We start from the raw sequence: 25,792 nt of genomic DNA, 5'->3' as shown, positions 1-25,792 counted from the left end.
TAAACATCAAACATATACTAGTAAAACTCTTCACGTTACAATGTTTTCGTAATAATGTCATCTATTAACCTTTAATAACAAAAGAAAAATGACATACATTTTCATATTCCATCTATCGTCATGACCACCATTGTGGCTGATGGAAACCATTGTTCCAAAGTCCCTTTATTTCATGTTTAATGTTCTGAAGCTGGTTCTCCATAGTAACAGGACAAAGGAATTTGTTTGTGGCCTGAGATTTACCAGGGGCGTGAGGGGTCATAAAATCCCCACATCTTCAGACCCCTAGATCTCTCCTCCTCTGTTGGGGTTGAGAGATAATATGTAGGGTTGTGGTCTCCTGTAACCTGACCTGATCAGGACAGTCATGACACCCTTATAAATGTAGACAGAGGACAGGTTAACATCTCGCAGCCCTCACAAAATGAATGCATGCCAAACCAGTAATAATTTTAAAAGATGAAGATATAAATGTGTTAATTAGAAGCAACACAATTATTTACAATTCAAAAAAAATATTTGAAAATCTACACTGAGTGTACCAAACATTAGGAACACCTTAATATTGAGTTGCACCCCCCTTTGCCGTCAAGCCAGTGTGCTTGGCATCTAATACCTTACCCCATTCAAAGGCACTTCAATCTTTTGTCTTGCCCATTCACCCTCTGAATGGCACACATACACAATCCATTTCTCAATTGTCTCATGGCTTAAAAATCCTGATTTAAACTTCTTTAATCTATCTTCATCTACACTGATTGAAGTGGATTTAACAGGTGACATCAATAAGGAATCATAGCTTTAACCGGTATTCACCTTTCCAGTCTGTCATACATCCAAGTTATACAACAGTTGGACTGATCCTACAGCCTTCATAGAATCAACAACCCTAAAGCAATTATAAGCAGACAAAAAAATAATCACGAAATATCAGAGATCACCCAAAAATAAATATGAAACACTATTATAACATTTGTGTGTGGAAAAGCACAAGGAATGGACAGCTGTCCCATAGAATTCTATTTGACATTATAGGACAATGTAGCGCCTCTGTTTACACAAATGCCACTCAATGCAGTGCTTCCTAGTTCTATGTATTAAACTGTTATGTCAGTTATATTAAAACCAGGAAAATCTGGAGAGTTGATTGGTTGCTGATTACAGACCGATACGTTTAATAATCTGTGACAATAAAATAATAACAAAGCTCATAAGTAATAGAACGGCAAAAGTCTTATTAACCGACTTCATACCTAACAATCAAACAGGGTTCATTTAAAAAAGACACATACAAACAAATACAATAACATGTTTCAGTTTAATACAATACGCAAAAAAAAAAGATTCATCAAAATTGGCGGTTGATGACACAATGGACCTCTTTGAATGGTTTTTTCTATTCAGAACTTTGGAAGCTTTCAACTTTCCATCTGAAATAATAAATGTAATACAAACATGAAATGGCTTAAAAGCAAAAATATAGCACATCATTTTATTTTTGGGTGATCTCTGTTTTTCGTGATGATGTTTTTCCTAAACTGCAGGACTGTTTTGCTAGCACAGACTGGAATATGTTCCAGGATTCTACCGATGGCATTGAGGAGTGCACTACATCAGTCACTGGCTTCATTAATAAGTGCATCAATGATGTCGTCTCCACAGTGACTGTACGTACATACCCCAACCAGAAGCCATGGATTACAGGCAATATTACAGGCAATATCTGCACTGAGCTAAAGGGTAGAGCTGCCACTTTCAAGGAGCGGGACTCTAACCCCGAAGCTTATACAAAATCCCGCTATGCCCTCCAACGAACCATCAAACAGGCAAAGCGTCAATACAGGACTAAGATTGAATTGTACTACACCGGCTCCGACACTCGTCGAATGTGGCAGGGCTTGCAAACTATTACAGACTACAAAGGGAAGCACAGCCGAGAGATGCCCAGTGACACAAGCCTACCAGACGAGCTTAATTAATTCCATGCTCGCTTCGAGGCAAGTAACACTGAAACATGCATGAGAGCATGATGTGAGTAAGACCTTTAACTTCTTTCAGCTAGGGGGCAGTATTTTTATGTTTGGAAAAATAACGTTCCCAAAGTAAACGGCCTATTTCTCAGGCACAGATGCTAGAATATGTATATAATTGACAGATTACGATAGAAAACACTTTAAAGTTTCCAAAACTGTCAAAATATTGTCTGTGAGTATAACAGAACTGATATTGTAGGCGAAAACCTGAGAAAAATCAAACCAGGAAGTGGCTTCTATTTTGAAAGCTCCATGTTCCACAGCCTGCCTTCGCTCCATTTAAATACAAGTTCATAAATAAAAACAAAGGTCCAACTACTCTATTTTACAGGCGGTATGGGGTTATTTTCTGCTTATGCATTCTCATTTTGACGGCAAATCTACCACTGGTTGTGTGGCCAAAGAGTTCTATTATCATGTCATCCAACAACTGTAAATGCCCGGAGTTTGCCAAACGGCATTGGCTCTTGGATTGGAACTGGAAAATAGAGCTCTTTGGCCAAAAACCAGTGGTGGGTTTGGTGTCAAAGTAAGAAGGTTGCCTCTGCTAGGAGGTTGAAACTTGGCCGCAAGTGGATCGATCATCCAACAAGACAATAACTTCAAGCAAACATCAAAATCCACAAAGAAACGGTTTAATTGGTCACAAAATCTACATTCTGTAATGACCATCTCAGTCTCCGGACTTGAAACCCATTGAAAACCTGTGGTTTGAATTGATGCATGCAGTCCATAAACGCAGTAGAAGGATATCAAGGCTCTAGAGGAATGGTCTGAGATCCCTCCCAATGTGATACCTTTTTTTTTTTTTACAACTGTATTATAATTTTTTGACAATACAAAAAATATATAGATACACATACAAACAACAACAGATACAGACGCACACAAACATCCACAACATCACCCCTGCCCAGACCCACCTGCTCAAATCAAATCAAAACAAATTGTATTAGTCACATGCGTCGAATACAACAGACCTTACAGTGAAATGCTTACTTACGAACCCCTAACCAACAATGCAGTTTAAAAAAAATATGGATAAGAATAAGAGATAAAAGTAACAAGTAATTAAAGAGCAGCAGTAAAATAACAATAGCGAGACTATATACAGTGGGGTACCGATACAGAGTCAATGTGCAGGGGCACCGGTTAGTTGAGGTAGTATGTACATGTAGGTAGAGTTATTAACTTCTTGGTGCACCGATCCCTTTAGCTGGATCATTTTCGTCAACATCCGGTGAATTGCAGAGCGCCATATTCAAATTAAATTACTAAAAATATTTAATTTTCATGAAATCACAAGTGCAATATACCAAAAACACAGTTTAGCTTGTTGTTAACTTCTCATGACTCTCAAACCTGCATGCGGGAGCGTAACCATAGCCTCAAACTAATTAGCATAACGCAGCGGACATAAATCTTCCTAGAAAATCTTCCTATTCATGATAACTACAAATTAAATATATTGAGACACAGCTTAGCCTTTTGTTAATCCACCTGTCATGTCAGATCTCAAAAAAGCTTTACGGTGAAAGCAAACCATGCGATTATGTGAGGACATCTCTCAGCAGACAAAACATTAAAACAGCTAGCAGCAAAGTAGATTGGTCACGAAAGTCAGAAAAGCAATAAAATCAATCACTTACCTTTGATGATCTTCGTATGTTTGCACTCACGAGACTGCCAGTTACACAATAAATGTTTGTTTTGTTCCATAAAGATTCTCTTTATATCCAAAAACCTCCATTTGGTTGGCGCATTTTGTTTAGTAATCCACAGGCTTGTGCAGGTCACAACAGGCAGACGAAAATTCCAAATAGTATCCATAAAGTTTGTAGAAACATGTCAGATGTTTTTTATAATCAATCCTCTGGTTATTTTTACAATAAATAATCGATAATATTTCAACCGGACAGTAGCGTTTTCAATACAAGAGAGAAAGAAAAGGTGTCGCTCCAGTGCCGCGTGCATGAACAAATCGAAGGACATCTGTCTATCCACTGACGCGATGTGATCATTCTCGCTCATTTTTCAGAATAAAAGCCTGAAACTATGTCTAAAGACTGTTCATACCTTGCGGAAAGCCATAGGTAAAGGAATCTGGTTCATATCCCTTTAAAGAGAGAGGTTTCAGAAAAACAGCACTTCCTGAATGGATTTTCCTGCAATATCAGTTCTGTTATACTCACAGACAATATTTTGACAGTTTTGGAAACTTTAGAGTGTTTTCATATTCTAGCTTCTGGGCCTGAGAAATAGGCCGTTTCATCTGGGCACGTATTACATCCAAACATCAAAATACTGCCCCCTAGTCTCAAGAGGTTTTAAGGTCAACGGCATCATGAACTTTACCCAGTACAGGACATTTTAGCCAAGAATCTTCCAGCAAGATAACAACCTTAAGTACACATCAAAATCTACAAAGGAATGGTTAATTGGCCACAAATAAACATTTAGCAATAGGAAATCTCTGTCTCCAGACTTGAAACCCACTGAAAACATGTGGTTTGAATCAAAGAAGGCAGTCCATAAGCGCAAACAGAGGACATCAAGGATCTGGAAGGATTCTGTATGGAGGAATGGTCTAAGCTTCCTCCCAATGTGTTCTCCAACTCATACAACATTTTGGAAAAAGCCTCAGTGCTGTTATCCTTGCAACGTGAGGTATTGACATTTACTGAAAAAAGGCCTGTCAATTAAGTTTGACACATACTTTTACATTTTTTGGGACCATACAATATAGTTCAGTATTTGAATTATTTACTTGATACAGTGATTTTTGCTTATCTTTATCAGCGGTAACAATACTTTTGGACCCCACTGTATACCAGAACTAAAAATGGTGCTATGTAGAGGAGGAATACTTCTCTCTTGGTAATATTTTTGTTCAGTCCCCTGTCACTTACAGTAAATAAATTACAGAACAACTCACCTATCAGTAGCACACAGCCTTTTACTGGGGTACATGGCTGGTGGGTTTGTAATCAGGGAGCACAGAGAGAGGCTGATCAGAATAGAGGGTTGTGATACTTGTTTTACTGGTGTGCATGGCTGGTAGTTTGTAATTAGGGAACACAGAGAGAGGCTGATCAGAATAGAGGGTTGTGATAATTGTTTTACTGGGGTACATGGCTGATGGGTTTGTAATCAGGTAGCACAGGGGCTGATCAGAATAGAGGGTTGTGATAATTGTTTTACTGGGGTACATGGCTAGTGGGTTTGTAATCAGGGAGCACATAGGTTGATCAGAATAGAGGGTTGTGATACTTGTTTTACTGGTGTGCATGGCTGGTAGTTTGTAATTAGGGAACACAGAGAGAGGCTGATCAGAATAGAGGGTTGTGATAATTGTTTTACTGGGGTGCATGGCTGGTAGTTTGTAATTAGGGAGCACAGAGAGAGGCTGATCAGAATAGCGGGTTGTGATAATTGTTTTACTGGGGTGCATGGCTGGTAGTTTGTAATTAGGGAGCACAGAGAGAGGCTGATCAGAATAGAGGGTTGTGATAATTGTTTTACTGGGGTACATGGCTGGTAGTTTGTAATTAGGGAGCACAGAGAGAGGCTGATCAGAATAGAAGGTTGAGATAATTGTTTTACTGGGGTACATGGCTCTTAGTGGGACATGTAGTTTTACCAGTATACAGTGTGTGCATTGGGAATATGAATTTAGCTAGTACATTGGGGAATAGTATGTTTTATCAGGGTGGATGGCTGTATGCAAGCAGTGGGAGTAGAAGCCAGTCATTCCTGTATTTCCAGGGTTAAATACCTTGGAGCTTGGATCAGTACATTATAGATCTGACTGCCCCTCTCCTCTCCGGCCCTGCGTTCAGAGTACTAATTGACTACTGCTGGTCCAGGGTGAGTGAGTGAGGGTGAGTGAGTGTGTGTGTGGGTATGTGCATGCATGCATGCATGTGTGTGTGTTTTTAAAAATGTGTCCTCAGTTTGATTTTGATACATGAATTCTCATAGTGTGTAGAGGAATGAATACTATACGTACATTGTGTGTGTGTGTGTGTGTGTGTGTGAGTGAGTGTGCTGTAGTGTTCGTGTTTCGACTTTGACCCCCAGATACAATCCACAGCTCAATAAAGGGGGGTTATGGGGTAAAGCATTGCACGCACGTTATCCACAGCAGCCAGAGAGTTCCGCACAGGACAGGAAGGAGAAGATCAATAATGTACATACTGTATGTTGTTAAGTGAAATATGGGCCTGGTTAAGACCCATGCGTAAAAAAAAACGGAGTTGGATCAATACACCAAAAGATAATCAATTATTGACGTTTTTTTAATCAAATCACATTTTATTGGGCACAGATCTGGGGAAGGTTACCAAAACATTTCTGCAGCATTGAAGGTCCTTCAAAACACAGTGGCCAAACTGAAGAATCAGGGGAGAAGGGGCTTGGTTAGGGAGGTGACCAAGAACCCGATGGTCCCTCTAATAGAGCTCTAGAGTTCCTCTGTGGAGAAGGGAGAACCTTCCAGAAGGACAACCTTCTCTGCAGCAATCCACCAATCAGGCTTTTATGGTAGAGTGGCCAGGCGGAAATTTTGAAAAATGTGTTTTTTGCTTCGTCATTATGAGGTATTGTGTGTTGATTGATGAGCGGAAAAAAATAATTTAATGAATTTTAGAATGAGGCTGTAATGTAACAAAATGTTGAAAAGTCAAGAGTCACAAGATTTTTCTGAATGCACTCTATGTATGGTGATTTCATGGTACGAAACTACTAATTTCCTTCACATTTGGTTCTGTATATATCTTTAAAACAATACTTCAGAGATTTTTTTGAAAGGGGTTCCTATTGAATGAGATTATAGTTGTGGATGAAGAATATGGAATTCCGACTTGATCTAATCATTGTTGTGGTAAAACAGAGTGAATGTCGGGATGTGTGTAGGAGGAAGGGGAAAAAATGCATTTCTCAAGATTTTTCACTTTAAAATGTATGTCAAACAAAAAACAATACTAAGTTAAACAATCCATACAACTCTGTGCACATGTACTACTTTAAACACACACACACACACACACACACACACACACACACAAGACACACACACACAATCACAAAACACACACACACACACACACACAAAATGCACACACACACAAACACATGCACACACACGCACACACACGCACACACACCACACACACACACACACACACACACACACACACACACACACACACACACACACACACACACACACACACACACACACACACACACACACACACACACACAGCTGACAGCAAGCCCATTGGAAATACATGCTGGGCCTCTCCCTGGCACCATAGTGCATTGATTATCTGCCAGCCAGGGGAAGAGCAGAGATAGGGCTGGCTGGAGAGAGATGCATGGAGGAAAGCAGAATGAGATGGACCGGGGGATTAGGGTGAGGAAGAGGGTGGGGAGGGAGAGATTAGTGAGGATAGGGGGCAAGAAGAGAGGAAGAAAGATGGGGGGCACATTAAGGAGAAGGAAAGGACCCAGTGGAGGGTGGAGAGAGGAGTGATGAGTGAGGGAGAAATAGAGGGTGATGAGAAATGGAGAGATTGGCAGAGAGAGCGGGGAAGCAAGATAGAGGGGATGTTGTGAAGAGGAACGAGAGATGCATGGAAAAGGGAGAGAGCGAGGAAAGGTGAGGGGGATAACTTAGAGGAAGTCTGGGAGAGAACACACTCCGAGGCACGCTGGAGGACAAAATATCCCACACACCCACACAGTTATGCAGGCATACACACACTTAGACATACTGTACATTCATCCAGTTACACACAGACATGCTCAGACAAACACACACACACCATGCAGAGCCAAACAAATTTCCTTCTCATTCGCGTCTCTCCTATGTAATTTAATCATCGGAGATTCCCCCGTTGTAAATGCATTTATCATTACAACTATCATTTACCAGGTAAGGACACCATTTCTGTCCCACTTCATAACAGACATTACAGTCTATAGTGCCAGACCTAGGGGGGTAGGGAGGTTCATTACAGCTACCCCTAGGTGTGTGTGTGTGTGTGTGTTTGTGCGTGTGTGTGTGTGTGTGTGGACTGTGAACTCTTGTTCTCTGTGGCCGATGCAAAGCTAGTGGCCTAGACGGAATCCCTAGCGGTGTCCTCAGAGCATCCCGCCCCGAGGAAGGTAGGCAACAACACCTCCACTACGCAGATCCGCAACACAGGGGTCCCATAAGGGTGCATCTCAGCCCCCTCCTGTAATCCCTGTTAATCCATCACTGCGTGGCCATGCACGCCACTAAAACAATCACCAAGTTTGCGGACGACACAGCAGTGGTAGGCCTGGATACCAACAATGATGAGACAGCCTACAGGGAGGAGGTGAGGGCCCTGGTGGGGCGGTGCCAGGAAAATAACATATCCCTAAAGTCAACAAAACAAAGGAGCTGATTGTGGACTTCAGGAGACAGCAGAGGGATAACTCCCCAATCCACATTGAAGGGCCGGAGTGGAAAAGATGATGATTGCAGTCCGGGGCCGAGCAGTTGCCTTGCCAGGCAGTGATGCAACCAGTCAGGAAGCTCTCGTTGGTGCAGCTGTAGAACCTTTTGAGGATCTGAGGACCCATGCCAAATATTTTCAGTCTCCTGAGGGGGAATAGGTTTTGTTGTGCCCTCTTCACGACTGTCTTGGTGTGCTTGGACCATGTTAGTTTGTTGGTGAAGTGGACACCAAGGAACTTAAAGCTCTAAACCTGCTCCACTGCAGCCCCGTCAATGAGAATGGTGGCGTGCTCGGTCCTCTTTTTCCTGTAGTGTCACATGAGTTGACGCTGGAGAGACGAAGCAGGTTCTGGGGAGTAAAACATTTAACAAAGAACGGACATGGAACGAGCCAGGAACAGCATCAGCAAACTAATAATACAGACAAAAAACAATCAATGCAGAAGCGGGGAACAGAGCAGTGGAACTGACAAATATAGGGGAGGTAATAACAGGTGATGAGTGAGTCCAGATGAGTCCAATATCGCTGATGCGCATGACGAGGGAAGGCAGGTGTGCGTAATAGATGATGGGAGTGCGTGATGCAGGGCGAGAGCGGGAGCAGATGTGACATGTAGTCCACAAACGTCTCCTTTGTCTTGATCACGTTGAGAAAGAGGTTGTATCCTGGCACCACATGGCCAGGTCTCTGACCTCCTCCCTATAGGCTGTCTCGTCGTTGTTGGTGATCAGACCTACCACTGTCATCTGCATATTTAATGATGGAGTCGTGCCTGGCCGTGCAGTCATAAGTGAACAGGGAGTAAAGGAGGGGACTGAGCCAATCAGTTGTTGTGACAAGGTAGGGGTGGCATATTGTGGCAAGAACAGCTCAAATAAGCAAAGAGAAACAACAGTCCATCATTACTTTAGAAAAAATGTTCCTCATCAATCTACACACAATACCCATAATGACAATGCCAAAACAGGTTTTTAGAAATGTTATCAAATGTATAAAAAATAAAAACAGATTTAAATGGACTTATTTACATAAGTATTCAGACCCTTTGCTATGAGACTCAAAATAGAGATCAGATGCTGTCACGACTTCCTCTGAAGTTGGTCCCTCTCCTTGTTCGGGCGGCGTTCGGCGGTCGATGTTACCGGCTTTCTAGTCACTACCGATCCATGTTTCATTTTCGTTTTGTTTCGTCTTCATTATACTCACCTGGTTTCCATTCCACAATCAGTGTTCCTTATTTAACCCTCTGGCTTCCCCCTGTTTTGTGCGTGATTGTTTTTTGTCAAGTGGTTCCGTGTACGTGATCTGGATTGTTTATGTTTATCTTCTTATGGCTGCAGGGGCAGTATTGAGTAGCTTGGATGAAAAAGTGCCCAGAGTAAACGGCCAGCTCCTCAGTCTCAGTTGCTAATTATTATTATTAGTAGTATTGGATAGAAAACACTCTAAAGTTTCCAAAACTGTCAAAATATTGTCTGTGAGTATAACAGAACTGATATCGCAGGCGAAACCCTGAGGAAAATCAAACCAGGAAGTGGCTTCTATTTTGAAAACTCCATGTTCCATTGCCTGCCTTTGCTCCATTTAAAGGAATATCAACCAGATTCCTTTTCCTATCGCTTCCTCAAGGTATCAACAGTCTTCGGACATAGTTTCAGGCTTTTATTTTGCAAAATGAGCCAGAAAGATAACCGCGTCGGGTGTTCACATGAGTTTTGCTCGCGCAACAGAGTTTGGGCAGCCGTTGCCTTCCCCTCTCCTACTGAAAAATACAGTTGCGATTGATATATTAACTATTATATATTTTAAAAACAACCTGAGGATTGATTATAAAAAACGTTTTACATGTTTCTGTGGACATTACAGATACTATTTGGAATTTGTCTGCGTTGTAATGACCGCTCCTTCCTGTGGATTTATGAACATAACGCGCCAAACAAACGGAGGTATTTTGGATATAAAAATAATCTTTATGGAACAAAGGGAAAATTGATTGTGTAACTGGGAGTCTCATGAGTGACAACATCCGAAGATCATCAAAGGTAAACTATTAATTTGATTGCTTTTCCGATTTTCGTGACCAAGCTACTTGAAGCTAAGTGTACATAATGTTTTGTCGAGCAATAAACTTACACAAACGCTTGGATTGCTTTCGCTGTAAAACGTATTTTCAAAATCTGACACGACAGATGGATTAACAAAAGGCTAAGCTGTGTTTTCCTATACTGCACTTGTGATTTCATGAATATAAATATTTTAAGTAATATTGTTTGAATGTGGCGCTATGCAATTCAGCGGTTGTTGATGACAATTATCCCGTTACCGGGATTGCAGCCATAACAAGTTATCCTTGTTGGATTATTGTTGAATTTGAGTAAATATCGTGGCTTTACTCATACCTGTGTCCTGCACCTGACTCCGCCTTATTCCATTCACCTAGAACATTGACAGGTGCATCCTGTCTCCATTGATCATCCTTGATATTTTTCTGTGCATGTCAGAGAAAACAAGCCATGAGGTCAAAGGAATTGTCCGTAGAGCTCCGAGACAGGAATGTGCCGAGGCACAGCTCTGCGGAAGGGTACCAAAACATTTCTGCATCATTGAAGGTTCCCAAAAACACAGTGGCCTCCATCATTCTTACAGTTTTTTGCGATTACTTACACACTTGTTGCAGAATTTGACTCATTGTGTCAAAACTCTACACACAAGCCGAATAAGACACAACACTTGGAGATAAACATCTCACTTTTATGTCAATATGAAACTCTGCAATCCAAACCTAACAATCCTTTTCAAAATGGCAGTTTTGCAACAAAATGATACACACATGCACCATTTGAATTACTCTTTCAAAGCAGCAACACACACTGATGTACTTTAAACAAAACACTGCTGTCTTTAGTACTTTGTACACCTTTTTCATTTACTCATACAGGCTTCTGTGAAAGATTGTTCCAGTACAGTACATCTACTCACATTTCAATGAACACAAAAATAGATAGGCTTATGAAAAAAATAAATACAGCTTATTTTTTTTGACATTGCAAGTTTTTACAACAAAAAAAACACAAAGGAAAGTTGAATTACAGTACAGTAATAAATACAATATGTTACTGTAAACAAAAATCATTACAGTAAAATTACTGTGCAATGGTAAACAAAAAATAGTACTGTAAGGGATTGTAACGGATGGGGTGGATGGTTTACGGATCCTGCCTTCTGTTAGGGTCTGGCCACATCACCTCATCCACATCACAAGCAATGTCATCCCTGGTTAGGCAATGGGGAAATATCGCCTTGCGTGCCGTATCCAACCCTGGACTGACCCACCCTGGACTGACCCACCCTGGACTGACCCACCTCAATGTCGCCGCATGCCTCTTCCATCGATTACAGAAGAAGAATAAGGTGTAACTCAAAACACAGGAATACAATGTCTACATTTTCACACAAGGATGGGCTGGGGGTGGAGGGAGGGTTGGGTCAGACACATTCTGTCAAAACTACAAGCTACAGGCAACACCCCGTAGGCAACCCCCCCCACACACACACACACACCACCCGAATGGGGCACCTGCTTTGTCTGAATGTATCTATGCAGTACCAATAGGACACAATGTACTGCCATTACTGTATTATAGTATAGCACAGTGACACTTACTTGCACAAAGTCATAGCAAAGATCTTTGACTTTAAAGCTGTTCTTCTCAAATGGGACCCTGTACAGCTGCTTCATCGTAAGTTGGTGTTGACGCAAGATGTGGCAGAGTGTCGACATACAGACACGGTTGATATTATGGAATGTTTGACCTAAGATGACTTGCTCTCGTATTTGCTGTAGGCGGTTGTGTTGTTTGCCAACACTAGATTGACAATGGCCCATTCCTGTTCATGGGTGAACAGACATTGCCTTCCACCCTCAGGAGGCCGTCTGGCAGTTCTGTAGAAAATGCAAGAATATGATGTCATGTTAGGTTCTTCTTTACATACTGTACTGTCATACTGTACACAGTAACATCAAAACTGTCTTACATGTGCTTTACAGCACTATAACTATTGTAGGACTACATTGTAATGTACTGTCATGCTGAATGATGTGCAACAATTACATGGGTACAGTCTAGTGTAGAAAGTTGAAGACATACCCGTTCTCCAGTCTAAATGTCCATATTATAGATGCTACCATGTAGCAACTCAGGTTGGGCTGGACCCTCATCGTCAGGCCATGATTTATGACATGGTCCATCAAAGTTGGCCTAATGTCGTCGGAAATATGTCTCCGTCTATTGCCTGGTCCCCTTCTTTGTTCTTGTCCTCGTTCTCCTCCTCTCTCTCTTCCTCTTCCTCTCGCTCTCACTGCCTCCATGTTTGCAAAGTTCTCACAAAAGAGTTGAGCTGACCTGAGGTCTATTTGTAGTGCTAAGGCTCAGAATAATTGGTGTTCAATTACTGTATGAGTGTTTTCATGTGTGTGTGTGGGTTTTTGCCAATTTCAGGTATGTTTTGCATTTTGAATAGAAGTGTTTTCCCAATGATTCCAAGAGATTTCATTCTTGAACGAAGTGTCTAATGTAAGAAACAGTGTGCAGTGTTGCAAACAGAAAATGTGTTTGTACTTGTGGTGCCTATGTTTTACGGCATGGTTACAAAAGTGTTTGATGCTTTTGTCTAAGCATTCACTTAGAGTGTGTAAGCAATCGTCAAAAACTGTAATTGGAAGAATTTTGGAACCACAAAGACTCCAAGAGCTGGCCGCCTGGCCAAACTGAGCTCAGGGGGAGAAGGGGCTTGGTCAGGTCACTTAAGAACCCAATGGTCACTCTGACAGAGCTCCTCTGTGGAGACGAGAGAACCTTCCAGAAGGACAACCATCTCTGCAGCACTCCACCAATCAGGCCTTTATGGTAGAGTGGCCAGACGGAAGCTGCTCTTCAGTAAAAGGCACATGACAGCCCACTTGGAGATTGCCGAAACGCACCTAAAGGACTCTCAGACCATTTGAAACAAGATGCTCTGATCTGATGAAACCAAGATTGAACTCTTTGGCCTGAATGCCAAGCGTCACATCTGGAGGAAACCTGGCACCATCCCTACGGTGAAGCATGGTGGTGGCAGCATCATGCCGGGGGGAGCAGGAACTGGGAGACTAGTCAGAATCGAGGGAAAGATGAACGGAGCAAAGTAAAGGGAGGTCCTTGATGATAACCTGCTCCAGAGTACTCAGGACCTCAGATTGGGTTAAAGGTTCACCTTCCAACAGGAAAACGACCATAAGCACTCGCAGGAGCCAAGATAACACTTGAGTGGCTTCAGGGCAAGTCTCTGAATGTCCTTGATTGGCCCAGCCAGAGCCCGGTTTGAACCCGATCCAACATCTCTGGAGAGACTTGAAAATAGCTGTGTAGCGATGCTCCACATCGAACCGGACAGAGCTTGAGACGATCTGCAGAGAAGAATGGGAGATACAAGTGTGCCAAGCCTGTAGCGTCATACCCAAGAAGACTCGAGGCTGTAATCCCTGCCAAAGGTGCTTCAACAAAGCACTGAGTAAAGGGTCTGAATTATCTAAATGTGATATAAGTTTTTTAATTTGAATAACTTTGCAAACATCTCTAAACACCCATTTTTGCTTTGTCATTAGGACATATAGTGTAGAGATAATTTTTTATTTATTATTGATTTTACAATAAGGCTATGAAAAGTGATCTGAAAACTTTCTGAATGCACTGTATTTATCCGGACAAAGACATTGCTCGTCCTAATATTTGTATACTTCTTAATTCCATTATTTTCTTTTAGATTTGTGTGTATTGTTCTGTATTGTTAGATATTACTGCACTGCTGGAGCAATGAACACAGGCATTTCACTCCACCCTCAGTAACATCTGCTAAACATGTCTACGAGATCAATAGAATTTGGTGTGTGTGTGCGACGGAATGTAGCCTAGTGTTTAAGAGTGTTAGGCCAGTAACCGAAAGGTCGCTGGTTCAAATCCTAGAGCAGACTAGGGGAGAAAATCTTCCAAAGTGCCCTTGAGCAAGCACTTCACCCTATTTGCGCTTATAAGTCGCTCTGGATAAGGCTGTCTGCTAAATTACTAAAGTGTGTGTGTGCCTTTCTCTCCTCTCTTTCCCGCTAGGTGGGCAGAAGGGAAAACCAGGTTGGGGAGGCTCTGTAGTGGTGTGTACAGCATGTTATAGAGAGAAAGATTGTGTGTATGTGTTCGTGTGTGCAACACAGCAGAAGTTAGCGGTGTATCAACCTGTGGAAATGGGCTGACTAGGGAGTCAATTAAAGAGCTGTCTCATGTAGACTCTTTCATACAGGAGTAGAGAAAGAGGAATGGGAGGAGGGGGGTGCAGAGGAAGAGAGAAACAGTTTGGTGGAGGGAGAGCGATTACTCAAGCAGAGCAATGAGAGAGGAGTGAATGAAGAATGCGGGAGGATACGGATGTAAAGAAATGTTCCTAGAGATGAAGGGATAGATAGATGGATAAAGGGAGATGGAGGGGATAATGACAAAGTGAAAGGTAGAGGGAAACGAGAGTGAGAGGTGCAGAGAGAGTGTCAGAGATAGTGAGAGATAGAAAAGGGGTACAGAGAGAGAGAGAAATAGAGAAAAGAGAAAAGACCTGGTAATGTTTATCTGGGCTATGAAATGCAATGCCAGTTTGTCAGATAGATAGATGTCATCACACCACTAACCCTGTGGGGGGTGGGGGGGGGGCTTGTGGTTGTCCTGTGCAATTGACAGGTGAAGCCAAGCAGTCAAAAGCAATAGTGCTCTCCAGTAAGTAGGTTTGCATTAGCCTCTGCCTGGGATACGACCATCTATAATTAACTGGCTATGTGTTAATAATACATTAGCAGGCATTAATGTTTCACAGCTACATAGCGTTGGAGCGGCTCCAGACAAAACTATCAGAACCAGCCTGACAAAACAATCGGGATGAATGGGAGAGAAAGGGAACAGAAGAAATTGAAAGGTTGAAGTAGAAAGAGTGGACGGAGGGAGAGAAAGAGGTTTCAGTTAGTCAAACTGCTAGTTTCTATTTGGAGAAGAGCAAAATAAGCAAAAAATGGCCCCAGCCATTTTCACCTTGGCTGCTGTAGGTTCATTCACCTCAGTTGATCTACAGACACCTAGCCTATTAGTTTTACAATTGTAATGTTATACCCCTGAAAGGGGGGAAATATGAGAAATGATTCACACTGAGACGTAGTATAAGCTTTTAGAACTGTACTGTTTATATTTTGATGGCATTTTATTGTAGGTCTACAGGGAAGATATGAACATCTCACACATGGCCTATTTTCCCCCCCCTAACTTGCTTGATAAGATTAGTACAGATTTTCTCAGAGGGGTGTAATGTACTGACATAAATGTCAACCCTGTGACTCAGCTATTGTGACATTTTACCTTTTTGCTAAAACGTGCCAGGATGACGTTTTCAGGCGGATAATGGGACTCTATGTCCATTGATGCAGTTAGTTATGCAGTTGTGTGTGTGTTTCACTGGGCAAGTTTTGAGAGCGTAGGTCAAGTGGTTGTGAGTTTGCGGTGTGACACACACAGAAGTGACGTGAGCTGTTGGGAGAGAGATGGTCCAGAGAAGACAGCAACCACCATTGATGTGGTGCATTAAGAAGTAATGAGTTGGGCCATCATTAGCTAATACAGTCAACTAACCCTTACTAACCCTAACCTTTGCCCTAACCCAAACCCCAACTGATAAATGCAATGACTTGGCATGTTGTAAATGTGTGCATCATAAACGGAGCATGCTGCAATATAGCTTTTCTACCTTGTGTGTTTTGGCTGGTCTTGAATATAAATCCCAACTGTATTGCGGCTTATCTCTCTCTCTCTCTACTGGCCGCACTGACTTACTACGGGGCTAGACTCAATCTACAAGAGGTTTCTTATCAATACCCTTACAGCTCTCAGGTCTTCATATTATTCACTAAAACTGAAATCAGTAGTCACATTTAGTTTAATTTAAATACATTCCACTGATATGTCTGATTTCAAGGCATTGCCTGGGGATTAGGGAGATTGTATCTCCACAGATTGAGTCTGGTTGGACTGATTGCATTCTGGTGCGGTCGTGTCCTCTACTTATTGTTGCCTTGCATGTCATTACAAAGTGTCTGACCATCTAGCATTGGTAATGAGTGTATCCTGAAACGACCACCTCAGTTACAGTACCTGCTATCATATTCAATGTTACACATATAAACACACACATTCTCACAGACACACACACACACTTGCACACATACAGGCAGGCACCACAGGCACGCACACACACACACACACACACACACACACACACACACACACACACACACACACACACACACACACACACACACACACACACACACAAATTAACTAATAATGTGGGTAAGGATTATGTATGATAATGTGAACCATTATAATCTTGTTGAGTTTTGCAGAATGACACACAAACACACACACACACACACCTATATCTGTGGAAATATGAGCAGTAGAGGCTCTAGACACAGTATTGGATGAAATGCTCAGATGAGTGTGTATGTTAATGAGATCTGATTCTGTCATGGTAGAACCAGTGTGTAGTGTAACATGAATGAGAAAACTGAGAACCCCCCCATGAATCCCATGACACCACAATAGAATACAATACAATAACATACTACTTCACCTATCCCCGACGGGCAATTCAGAGGGCAGCATGGGGAAAATAAGAGCACAACTCCAGACTTACTCCCCTTATCACACTGCATACTAGAGAAACCATACTGTATGTAGGCATGCATATATGGCCATGAGACAAATACAACGGCAATCTGGGACTAAAAATCAACAAAGCAGACACCCGGACACTGTCACGCCCTGATCTGTTTCACCTGTCCTTGTGATTGCCTCCAACCCCTCCAGGTGTCGCTGATTTTCCCCAGTGTACTTATCCCTGTTTCCGGTCTCCCTGTGCCAGTTCGTCATGTATGTTTTTCCATGTTTTTCCAAGATGGGTCTGGAGAAATATAACTACTCTCAAGGCTATGGATGCAAGGACTGACCATCCATGAGATTAAAATGATAGTTTTAACCATGTTTTGAAGCAATACAGTGCTTGTTTACGATTCCATTTTTTAGAAACAATTGATTACAACTAGCTTATATTTTGGGTTCTGATGGAGTAAGACAGTTGAACTCAACTAAAAAAAGCTGTTGATAACAGCTAGGTCTATGGCACAAAAATAAACCACTATTTCCTGTTCTGTCTGAGAAATGCTTAGATCCACTTTCCCAGCAGCCCAGCCAGGCAATTAATTAACTTTAAAAAGTATCTAGACATTATTTCATCTTGATTCCAGCCTGGCACTTGTTTTGCAGCAGCAGGGATTTGAACAAACTTTGCTGTTTGCCTCTTCGACCTTTGCCAGCCCATATATAAATCAATATGTCAGGACGAGACAGCTTTTCTGAGTCAGGCAAAAGGGATTAAATTGAGATTTTGTGTCACTGGCCTTCACACAATACCCCATAAAGTGGAATTGTGTTTTTAGAAACGTTTACAAATTAATAAAAAGCCCCTTTGTTGTGGCAAGCCTACAGAAGTTCAGGAGTAAAAATGTGCTTAACAAGTCGTATAATATGTTGCATTGACACACTATGTGTGCAATAATCATTATTTTTGTTGTTGTTTAATATATATATATATATATATATATATATATATATATGAACTCAGCAAAAAATGAAACGTCATTTTTTCAAGATAATCCGTAAAAATCCAAATAACTTCACAGATCTTCATTGTAAAGTGTTTAAACACTGTTTCCCATGCTATGTTCAATGAACCATAAACAATTAATAAACATGCCCCATGTGGAATGGTCGTTAACTTTTTATGGCTGCTAGGGCAGTATTGAGTAGCTTGGATGAAGGGTGCCCATATCAAACAGCCTGCTCCTCAGTCATAGTTGCTAATATTTGGATATTATTAGTATTGGATAGAAAACACTCTGAAGTTTATAAAACTGTTTGAATTATGTCTGTGAGTATTATAGAAATATAGTAGGCAAAAACCTGAGATGTTCCACTTCCTGTTTTTTCAGATTCTGTTCAACCAAGGTCCAGATATTCAACCAAGGTCTCATTGAAATTACAGCAAGATATGGATGAGTTTTCACTTCCTACGCCTTCCACTAGATGTCAGCAGTCACTAGAACTTTGTCTGATGACTCTAATGTGAAGGGGGGTCGATTGACACAGGAAATAGTCACCACAGCCATGAGTGGACCATGCTTTCACCAGGCGTGTTCACAGATGAAAGACCTGCGTTCCATCGCTCATCTGAAGTCATTCTAATTCTCCGGTTGGAACGTTATTCAAGATATATGTAAACAACATTCTAAAGATTGATTCAGTACATCGCTTGACATGTTTCTACTGACTGTAACGGAACTTTTGGACATTTCGTCACGTTATACTGGACGCGCTTTGTGACTTTGAAATTGTTTACCAAACGCGCTAACCAAAGTAGCTAATTGGACATAAATAACGGACATTTTCGAACAAATCAAGCATTTATTGTGGACCTGGGATTTCTAGGACTGCATTCTGATGAAGTTCATCAAAGGTAAGGAAACATTTATCATGTATTTTCTGGTTTCTGTTGACTCCAACATGGAGGCTAATTTGGTTCTGAGCGCCGTCTCAGATTATTGCATGGGTTGCTTTTTCCGTAAACTTTTTTTGAAATCTGACACAGCAGTTGCATTAAGGAGTGGTATATCTATAGTTCCATGTGTATAACTTGTATTATCATCTACATTTATGATGAGTATTTCTGTTGAAACGATGTGGCTATGCAAAATCACTTGATGTTTTTGGAACTAGTGAATCTAACGCGCCAATGTAAACTCAGATATTTTGATATAAATATGAACTTTATAAAAAAAACATGTATGTATTGTGTAACATGAAGTCCTATGAGTGTCATCTGATGAAGATAATTCAAGGTTAGTGATTAATTTGATCTTTATTTCTGTTTTTTGTGAATGCTATATTTTGATGGAAAATGGCTGTGCTTATTGTGGTTTGGTGGAGACCTAACATAATCGTTTGTAGTGCTTTCGCTGAAAAGCCTATTTGAAATCGGACACGTTTGGTGGGATTAACAACGAAAATAGCTTTAAAATGATATAAGACACATGTATGTTTTAGGAATGGTAATTATGAGGTTTCTGTGGTTTGAATTTGGCGCCCTCCATTTTCACTGGTAGTTGTCATATCGATCCCGATATCGGGATTGCAGCCATAACAGGTTAAGACACTAACAGCTTACAGATGGTAGGCAATTAAGGTCACAGTTATGAAAACTTAGGACACTAAAGAGGCCTTTCTACTGACTCTGAAAAACACCAAAAGAAAGACTCCCAGGGTCCCTGCTCATCTGCATGAACGTGCCTTTATCATGCTGCAAGGAGGCATGAGGACTGCAGATGTGGCCAGGGCAATAAATTGCAATGTCCGTACTGTGATACTCCGAAGACAGCGCTACAAAGAGACAGGATGGACTGCTGATCGTCCTCGCAGTGGCAGACGACGTGTAACAGCATCTGCACAGGATCGGTACATCCGAACATCACACATGCAGAACAAGTACAGGATGGCAACAACAACTGCCCAAATTACACCAGGAATGCACAATCCCTCCATCAGTGCTCAGACTGTCCGCAATAGGCTGAGTGAGGCTGGACTGAGGGCATGTAGGCCTGTTGTAAGGCAGGTCCTCACCAGATAAGAATGAGCGTTACACCGAGGCCTGTACTCTTGAGCAGGATTGATTTGGAGGTGGGGGGTCCGTCATGGTCTGGGGGCGGTGTGTCACAGCATCATCGGACTGAGCTTGTTGTCATTGCAGGCAATCTCAATGCTGTGCGTTACAGGGACGACATCCTCCTCCCTCATGTGGTACCCTTCCTGCAGGCTTATCCTGACATGACCCTCCAGCATGACAATGCCACCAGCCATACTGCTCGTTCTGTGCGTGATTTCCTGCAAGATAGGAATGTCAATGTTCTGCCATGGCCAGTGAGAGAGCCCAGATCTCAATCCCATTGAGCATCTCTGGGACCTGTTGGATTGGAGGGTGATGGCTAGGGCCATTCCCCCAAGAAACGTGCAGGTGCCTTGGTGGAAGAGGGGGGTAACATCTCACAGCAATAATTGGCAAATCTGGTGCAGTCCATGAGGAGCAGATGCACTGCAGTACGCAATGCAACTGGTGGCTACACCAGATACTGACTGTTACTTTTGATTTTGACACCCCCTTTGTTGAGGGACACATTATTCAATTTATGTTGGTCACATGTCTGCGGAACTTGTTCAGTTTATGTCTCAGTTGTTGAATATTGTTGTGTTCATACAAATATTTACACGTGTTAAGTTTGCTGAAAATAAACGCAGTTGACAGTGAGAGGACATTTCTTTATTTGCTGATTTTATATGTATATTTTTTTACTCCTTTTTCTCCCCAATTTTTGTGGTATCCAATTGGTAGTTACAGTCCTGTCCCATCGTTGCAACTCGCATACGGACTCGGGAGAGGTGAAGGTCAAGAGTCATGTGTCCTCTGAAACACAACCCAGCCAAGCCACACTGCTTCTTGACACAATGCCCGCTTTACCTGGAAGCCAGCCACACCAATGTGTCAGAGGAAACACTGTACACCTGGCAACCATGTCAGCATGCATTGAGCTCGGCCCATCACAGGAGTCGCTCGTGTGCGATGGGACAAAAACCTCCCTGCCGGCCAAACCCTCACCTACCAATTTGTGCACTGCTCCATGGGTCTCCCGGTCTCGGCCGGCTGCGACAGAGCCTGGACCACTGCGCCACTCAGGAGGCCCCACAGTAATCGTGTTTAACCTCTCTTGGGTAGGTGGCAGTATTTTCACCTTCTAATGAAAAGCGTGCCCAAATTAAACTGCCTGCTACTAGCCCAGAATTTAGGATATGCATATAATTAGTAGATCTGGATAGAATACACTCTAAAGTTTCCAAAACTGTTCAAATAATGTCTGTGAGTTTAACAGAACTGATATGGCAGGCAAAAACCGGAGGAAAATCCAACCAGGAAGTACGATTATTTTGAAAGGCTGTTTTTCCATTGAAAGCCTATCCATCATACAAAGACTTAGGACCCAGTTCATGATCTCTATGGCTTCCTCTACATGTGGCCAGTATTTAGCCATTGTTTCAGGCTTTTACTCTGAAAAATGAGGGAGATACGGCACTTTCAATGACTGGACAATGGAAATTTCCAGACATGAGCCAAGCGTGTGATCTGGAGCGTGCCTTTCTTGTTTCTCCTTTTCTATTGATGAAGCTTTTGTCCAGTTTAAATATTATTGATTATTTATGACAAAACTACCTGAGGATTGATTTTAAACATCGTTTGACATATTTCTACGAACTTTTATTGTATTTAAAAAAAACTTTTCGTCTGGATGTTGTGAGCGCGCATTGTGCCTTTGGATTACTGATCTAAACGTACAAACAAAACAGAGGTTTTTGGACATAAAGAGGGACATTATTGAACAAAACAAACATTTATTGTCTAACATGGAGACCTGGGAGTGCCACCAGATGAAGATCATCAAAGGTAAGTGATTCATTTTAACGCTATTTCTGACTTTTGTGAGCCCTCTCCTTGGCTGGAAAATGGCTGTATGGTTTTCTGTGGCTAGGTGCTGACCTAACATAATCGCATGGTGTGCTTTTGCCATAAAGCCTTTTTGAAATCGGACACTATGTTAGGATTTACAAGAAGTTTATGTGTATAATACTTGTATGTTTGAGGAATTTTAATTATGCGATTTCTGTTGTTTTGAATTTGGCGCCCTACAATTTCACTTGCTGTTGTCGAGGTGGGACGCTACCATCCCACTGGTGCCAGACAGGTTAACATGATTTTTGAATGACTACCTCATCTCTGTACCCCACACATACAATTATCTATAAGATCCCTCAGTCGAGCAGTGCCCTTCAAACACAGATTCAAGCACAAAGACTAGGGAGGTTTTCCAATGCCTCGCAAAAAAGGGCACCTATTGGTAGATGTGTAAAAATAAAAAAGCTGACATTGAATATCCCTTTAAGCATGGTGATGTTATTAATTACACTTTGGTTGGTGTATTATTACACCCAGTCACTACAAAGATACAGTCATCCTTCCTAACTCAGTTGCCTGAGAGGAAGGAAACCGCTCAGGGATTTCACCAGAGTTTAATGGCTATGATAGGAGAAAACTGAGGATGGATCAACAACATTGTAGTTACTTCAAAATACTAACTTAAATGAAAGTGAAAAGAACAAAGTCTGTACAGAATAAAATATTCCAAAACATGTCCTGATTACAAAGCATTTTGTTTCAGGTAAATCCAATACAACACATCACTGAATACCACTCTTCATATTCTCAAGTATGGTGGCTGCATCATGTTATGGGTACAGTATGTTTGTCATCGGCAAGGACTAGGGAGTTTTTTTGAAAAATAATTATGTAATAGAGCTAAGCACAGGCAAAATCCTAGAAGAAAACCTGTTTCAATCTGCTTTACAACCGACACTGGTAGACAAATTCACTTTTCAGCAGGACAATAACCTAAAACACCAAAGGCCAAATATACACGGGAGTTGCTTACCAACACGACAGTGAATGTTCCTGAGTGGCCTAGTTACAGTTTTGACTTAAATTGTCTTGAAGATCTATCACAAGACTTGAAAATGGCTGTCTAGCGAAAAAACTTGAAGAATGTTTTAGATAACAATGTACACATATTGCACAATCCAGGTGTGCAAAACTCTTAGAGACTTACCCAGAAAAAAACATGTTTTCACTTTGTTTTCACTTTGTCATTGTAGTGTATTGTGTGTAGATGGGTAAGAACCTTTTTATTTTTTATTTAACTAGGCAAGTCAGTTAAGAACAAATTCTTATTTACAATGATGGCCTAGGAATAGTGGCCCAATGCCCTAACCACTAGGCTACCTGAAAAATCTATTTACTCCGTTTTGATTTCAGACTGTAACAGAACTGGCGACCCGCGGGCCAGATCCGAATGGTTTCTGAATGCCCTTTGATACAATCTGAATATTAATAAAAGAGCCAATGTTCAGTGGCAATATGACAAATAGGTTTTCCAGAGCCTTTATGGCATGTTGATCATTTTTTCTTTCATATAAATTTGGCTGTAGTGTTTCAACGGTTCAAGCAAAAATATATTATAACCCCATTTCTGAAAGCTACGACTCTAAGGAACACGTATGTGCCTTCTGTTTCCCTCTCTAAAACTCACCTAATGACTGAGGGAAATTAATACAAAGCATACTTCCTTCAGACTGGAATTTGACATTACCTGATTTGACATATCTTTGTGTTATTTATTGAGAGGCTTAGTTATTTTATGATTTTAAAATGTGGAAAATTTCTGGCTCCCCTGCAATTAACCTTTTTAACATCTGGCCCCCATAGGAACATAGTTGAAAAGCCCTGCTGTTACACAACAAAATGTGGAATAAGTCAAGGGGTATGAATACTTTCTTATGTCACTGTACAGACACATGTCAATAGAAAAACAAAACAAAATGCAGCTGATTTGCTGTCTTTCCAGCTTCAGTTTGAAGTGACTGTGTTAGTTGTGTAGTTGGCTAGCTAGCAAGGGAGAAGAGCCTGCAAAGCAACCATCTTTGTTTGGCATAGTAACGTGACAGTAGGACGAACCTCAATAGAAACAACCAGTTGGCTTGGATGGCAATGATGCCAATCGAATGAACAAGTCTTGGCTGGCGGCAACCCTACATTTGTGTCGGAAATATATTCTTGTGGAGGGATGAAATGGTATCATATGCATAGCTGCGGGAAGTAGGGGTGCTGAGGGTAATGTAGCGACCCATGACAAAAAATAAATAACAGTAAATGGCATCCTTTGCAGGCTCCTCTCACAGAATTATTGAACCAGGCCTTTTTTACTCCTGTATGTGCAGAGAAAATTAGTTATCGGCAGATTGGATAAAACCACTCCTCAGCACCCCCCCACCCTCTACCATCGGCAAAATGTCCCACAAAACGTTATCACAAGCCCTCTCGTGTACAAATGCTTTTTTTTAAATGTCCAAAAATGGATGTACCAATCCCAGATTGCCCAATGGAGCCATTTTTATCTCAATATCAAATGATTTCTGGGTAACAATTGAGTACCTTACAGTTGTTTTTTTTCAAGCAAGAATTTTGCTAGAACTCTCTGGGAGTGGTCTGAGTGAGGGGCCTAATTGGAAGAGCCTAATGGGAGGGATCTGTTCCCTGAAAACTATCTGTTATTGGCAGAGGTTTGAAACACTCTCTTATTGGTCTATTAAGTCATTTACCACCTGGTGATGTCGCCAGGCAGGCCAAAACTCTTACACTAAAATGGCATTATCATCATTTTCACAGCTTGACAGTATTTTTCCAACCTCATAGTGTGGAGATATATATAAAACACAGGAAATCACATTTTTGACTGTACTGGTACTTTAATGTTATTAACTGTAGAGAGATACAGGTTGCGTTACAGGTTGTCTTTATACCGCATTGCTATATCTTATGAATGTTGTTTCTCAGATGTGGTTCCTGTTTGCATCCCAAACAGCAAGCCCCCAACTACTTACATTTATTTTCTAAGGTAAATGGATGAGAACACATCCTCATTTACAACCAACAAGGGAAGTTTTTTATTGCCTGGTTACCCATCCACATTGCTCTGGCCAAACGCCACACCCACAAACGTTTGTTCTCCATGATGCGTCTTGATTTGCTTCCTCCCCGACGATGTCTCGAATGCGAAAACATTCAAACCCCTCTGATTGGTCCCAGAAACCAATGGGTTGGACCAGAGCTGGCCTACAAGAACCATGAATCACATCATTTTGACATCAACACAAACAACTTCTAGAATGGTAGGTAGGGAGAGAATGATAAAGGAGCTGAATTAAATTCAGGATGACTCATCAGACAAAGTCTTTTAGTATAGAGGAGATGGATCTAAGCAGCCATATTGCAGGCCTGGGGATGATGAGGTGCCCATGGTGATATGAGCGACTATCACACACCCAGGAGGGCAGTAAAGCAGACATAACTGCTGCAAAGCTTCTTTCTCCCCTTCGGTCCTGGATGGAGCTGCTAATATCTTCTGTCTGTGTGATGAAGAGAGCAGTGAGATGGAGA

The sequence above is a fragment of the Oncorhynchus tshawytscha genome, linkage group LG02, assembly GCF_018296145.1.
Source record: "Oncorhynchus tshawytscha isolate Ot180627B linkage group LG02, Otsh_v2.0, whole genome shotgun sequence".
In the NCBI taxonomy this organism is placed as follows: Eukaryota; Metazoa; Chordata; class Actinopteri; order Salmoniformes; family Salmonidae; genus Oncorhynchus; species Oncorhynchus tshawytscha.
This window is presented reverse-complemented; position numbering follows the sequence as displayed.